The sequence below is a fragment of the Mesitornis unicolor genome, unplaced genomic scaffold (assembly GCF_000695765.1).
Source record: "Mesitornis unicolor isolate BGI_N332 unplaced genomic scaffold, ASM69576v1 scaffold16430, whole genome shotgun sequence".
Classification (NCBI taxonomy): domain Eukaryota; kingdom Metazoa; phylum Chordata; class Aves; order Mesitornithiformes; family Mesitornithidae; genus Mesitornis; species Mesitornis unicolor.
The window spans coordinates 1-5,023 of NW_010157802.1; the positions used below are offsets into that span (position 1 = coordinate 1).

The following is a 5,023-nucleotide window of genomic DNA, read 5'->3' on the forward strand; positions in this document are numbered from 1 at the left end:
TTTTTCCCTCTGCAAAGATGCAAAAGGATATTTTCATGATTTTCCCATAGCTGCTTTGTCCTCTGAGGTGACCCTGAAAAGCTATGAGTCTTCCCAGCTACATTTTACCCATGAGACCCATAGATTTTTTTTATATTAATAATTCTAATTCAAAGCTATTTTGAGGCAAAAATGAGAATAAACCCTGAGAGAATTTTCTAGCTCTTGTAAGGGATAGTGTCTATTACTGAATATGGCTCCAGTCACAAAATACTTCTGTAAAGGCAGCCTCTGTGTTATCTGGCAAATGAATGTCAAACACAAATGTATGTGAGACTCTTCTAGATTAAAAAGAAAAAAGGTTTTCCTGTGCCTCATTTTAACACGGTCTTTGCTGTATTTACAGTGGGACAGTATTCAGGACCTTCTGGGGCACCCTGTAGAGAAGCCAGTGGTACTTCACAGGTAAAGATCTCTCTGTTTTGCTTGGCAGGGATTGAGCTGGTAACAGAGGATGAGTTTGGGCAGAGGAAGGGTGTTTATTACACCAGCTACTTTTGGGCTGCTTTGCTGTTAAAGTTCCAGACTTTTTGCCCGCTGATGAGACTAGATAGCTGCTCTCAGAGGAAATACTAACACGCAGAATGAAAACACTTCCAAAACTCCTTGAGCTGTAAAATCTAGAGAAGAGTTAAGCAGCATATAAAGAAATCTTTCTTTAGGCATAATAAATCTTGTAGATTTTTTTTGTATTAGTCACATGCATTTCAGCAAGGTGACATCGTACAGCACCGTGTGTAGCACGTGTGGTAGCAGTCTGACTGAAGAAGCTTTGCTTGTGTGAACATGTATGATTGTTCTTCTGTTCTGTCAGGGTGACCAAAGATAGAGGAGTCCTTACATTTGCTGTGTCTTTACAGGGGCTGAGCTGGGTGTTGGGTTAAACAGGCATTATCTGTTTGCAGAGTTACCATTCTGTGCTGTGATACAAAACTGTCATTTACCTCGGGACAAACGTTCAAGTCATGGGCACTGTTTAAAATACTGCAGCAATTCCAGCTGTAATTTAGGCTGAAAGGCTGTAATCTAAAAATCCATTGCAGTCTGCAGGAGTCTGCCATTATCATACATGTGATCCAAAACCACCAGAAATAACTGAAGGACAAGTGATAGAATAATCCAAATCTTATGAAACGGTATTTTTTAAGATTAATGTATTTCAGCAGGGTAATTTTTTTAACATGATAAAACCAGTGGATTAATAGGCACCATATGGTAAATACATACGACAGAGGCCAAGACATAAAGTGGATTTAAGAGTGGGAAAGGATCTTGCACAAAAACAAATTGAAATCGATTACATAGTGCTGCTCTCTTCCTATGCATGTGTCTGTTCTCAGGGTTCTTTCTGTTTGAGTTAAGTGGAAGAGAGTTTTCCTGTAGAGGTCGTTAGTAACTCCTTGATTACTTTCTCCTCGACTATTAATAATGGCTCTGTAACGTTAAGCAGAGGTTTCCTCTGGCTGACTTGGAGTCTAGCAATGGTGTTATAATAACGCAGATTTACTTTCTTCTGATGAAAGCTGTGGTAAAGATGCCATAATTTACCTTATAAGTTCCTGATCCTCACGCATCCTTAGGTTTTTTTTCTTCCTCTTTTGTTCAGGTCTTCATCTCCAAACAACACTAACCCATTTGGGTCAACCTTTTGCTTTGGACTGCAACGAATGATCTTTGAGGTTAGCAGAAAAACTTTCATGTTTGTTTGAGCCAGAGAAGATGAGGAGTTTGCTGTTACTATGACCGGCTTCTTATTTCCCTTTTTAAATAAAAGCCAGTGCTTGGGAGTGGCTATAATTTGTAGAGCTTATTGGCAGAAATAGGCAACTTTCCAGTCTCTTCTCGGAGGTTGGCCGTTTGCGTGTTAAAGCTGGAACTTCAAGTTTGTCACCCAGAACTTGTCCTAGCAGGAGATGCATGCGCTTGGCTCCGGGTGGCGGTGGAGCGCGCTGGTGTTCAGATGCGTCATGGAAATCTGGAGACCGTTTTTAGGAACTAGCCAAGAGCTTGTTGCTTGCTTTTGTTGTTGGGATTTCTTCTTTTTTTCGGGCAGATCAGTTCCATATTTTCCTTTTTCGCTCTTCTGAGTTCCTGTTTGGTGTACAACTCTTTTTTAATCTCCCTTTTCCCCTGCCATCCTTTTGCAGGTGATGCAGAATAATCACATAGCTTCTGTTACCCTGTACGGCCCGACGCGGCCCAGCAGCCAGTTGAGAACATCGGACCTTCCCCAGTGAGCATCCCCTGCAAAGTCAGCTAATCTCAATGCTACAAAATTAGTACAGCGTGCCTTGATTTGCTGCCACTTATAATATGGAAAGCACGTTATGATTTTTATTTTTTCGTTTTCAATAAGCCTTTCCACCCAGGAGCGGTGTGGAGGGGCAATTCTCTCAACCCTTCATCATGGGGCATGGGACTGTTGATGGAGGAAAGCAGCTTAGGTGCCTGTGCCGTCGTTTATTCCTCTCCGTTGCCCTCATCCTATGCAGCACAGACCTGAAGAGACTGTCCCCCCTTCCCAGCTGGCAGGAGGGGGAAATGGAAGAGGGGCACGTAATGACTGCAAGAGTTAGAAGCACAAACTTTCTGAGCCTTGGAGCATCTGGAAGCAGGTATTGATTTTAGTCTGTTTGTGTTACTGTATTGATGTGGTGGTCACATTTTAAGAAAAACGTGTGTGTGTATATATATAGATATAAACACATCGGTATTTCTGTGGCTTAGGACATTGTACCAAGTGTGACAAGGATGTATATATGTCCATGATTTCAGGCACCACATCTTTGTGTAACTTTAAACCAAGCAAGTAGCATGTGCATAATACTTGGTTGTAACATTTGCACTACATACACTTTAATTACTTGAGAAACGTTTTATCTTCACTGAGGAGCATCTGTGTACTGGGTGTGAGTGGGGTGTGATGGTTATTTAATGTACGCCGCGCATAAAGCTTATTTATACAGTGGATCAAATTTATCCACCTTCCTGCACTAATATGTACTTGATATGCTGAAACAATTGTTTTCTGCCATGGCTGGTTTACTAATTTGTTTTCATATGCAATTTCAAAAAAAAAAAAAAAAGGAAAAAAATTCTGGAAGAGGTTGTTTCTATGGTTGAATTGCGTTTTAGTGAAAAGGTTTGATACGATTTTTTTCATACTGCGGGGAAAAAATTTTACGAAGAAATAGCATTGCCTCATTTTGCCTCTGCTCCAAAATCCTTTGATTCCTCCTCCGTTTCCTTCGAGAAAGAAAAGCTGTACATAACAATGGTATCTCAGAACGAACTTCCCGAGCTCTGCCATCACCGAGAAAACCTTTTTCTGTAACTTCTGATGTGTGATTTTAAGTTATGCCAAAGGTTTAGCCAAAGACATCCTTCTTGGAGGTTCACCGTTTCTGTACATACACGCTACCTGCACACCCCACCCCAGCAGACAGGTTATAGGCTTCTTTCTGGTTGGGAGATGCTGCTCGCGACATTTTTATCCCGGGAGGATACTTTAGGTTTCTAGTTCTCTTACCAGTCTTATTTGGGGGAAATAGGTGGTCTGTCTTTGAAATATCGAACCCTTTTTAAAAACGGACAAGAGAAATGTATAATTTTATCCCATTTTTAATATTTTGGTGTAGCAACTTGTGATACATAGATGACAATTTTGTGAGTTTTACTATGTGTGTACAGATTTTGTAAATACGACATTTTTGTAATTTTAACTCCATGTACAGTGTAATCCTGTATAGTTTATCAATGAGTGAGAGATAGGAAATCGAATGTTAACCGAAGTTTGGGATCCTGGACCAGTAGCAGGGATAAATGTGGTGTGCGTGTGTGAGACGTTCTTTGCCATTCAGTCTTCCTGTGTACTGTGATACTCTCAGCTGTTTTGCTAAAACAAACAAAAAAGCCCCACGGAGAATCTAATGGATAAGGAAAAAGTTACTGTTTACCTTTATCCCTAGGTGTCACTCCTGTTGAACCCCTGTTCAATCTGTGCTGTCTCCTGTGATCATTGCTTGCTAAGAGAATCCTATGCCTCAACCTTCCTTTTGTTTCCTCTCTAGTTTGAATTTCATTTTACATAGCCCTTCTGTAAATTAAGTGGAGTAATAATGAGCATGTACACTGAAAGAAAAATAAAATGAGACTCTCAGTTACTGTTTTTGTGTTAAATACAGTTGCTGGGTGTTTTTGTAATAAAATCACGGATGCTTTTGCTTTTTTTTTTCCTTATCAAGTAGTCCTTTGATTTTACTGTCTTTTTTGGTTGTTATATTTGAAGTGCCTGACCAGTGTTCCTCCTTTACAGGCAATACAGTATATTCTCAGAAGCAGCAGTGTAAAAACTAACATGCAGTCTGTTTCCTAGCAGCTACGTGAGAGCATATTATAAATGGTTGCCCCAAAGTGGAGAAGGAAAGTCTTTAAAGTACGGTAAATAACACCATGGCTGCTGCATTGTGTTCAAAAACGGGGTTGTCACGCTCATGTCAGCCTTTGGTTATCATTAAAATGGATCAAGCTTCAAAGAGTTTGAATATGGTGCAACAGCGTGGAAGAAATGGGAATTCTTGTACTGCTTTCCCGTGCCCTGAGGTACTTGAACAGAAAAGCATTGAAAGTCCGCCTGCCCCGGAGCTGATGCTGGGCATAAGGAACGGGACTGCTGGTTCCGTTCACGCTTCTCCTGCGCTGTCTGCGTAACGTGGGGCAGAGCACTCTGCTCTCCCTCCTCTTGCATCCTTCGGTTTTGAAACATAAAAAGACCTTGCGTAGTGCTCGTGGAGAATTTTATGGTCTCTTGAGTTGTGATGGTGTGCATGCTAATAATTTCAATTAATTTTAATTAATCCTTTTCTAATAGAGGCTCCTGATTTAGCTGCAGGAGGAGACGAATTCTTAATGGGATGATTTGAGTAATGACTACGCAGATGAATGTGGAAGGTGAATATTGAATATGAATTCCAGTCTCCTGCTC

At 40.8% G+C, this 5,023-nt stretch overlaps 1 long non-coding RNA gene across 1 annotated transcript; it reads left to right on the forward strand.

Moving 5' to 3' along the window:
- Positions 1 to 383: 383 nt before the first annotated feature.
- Positions 384 to 4,238, forward strand: LOC104538355. Its single transcript, XR_728112.1, has 3 exons — positions 384 to 444; positions 1,646 to 1,718; positions 2,187 to 4,238. It is a non-coding gene; the product is annotated as an uncharacterized LOC104538355 (long non-coding RNA).
- The last annotated feature ends 785 nt before the right edge of the window (positions 4,239 to 5,023 follow it).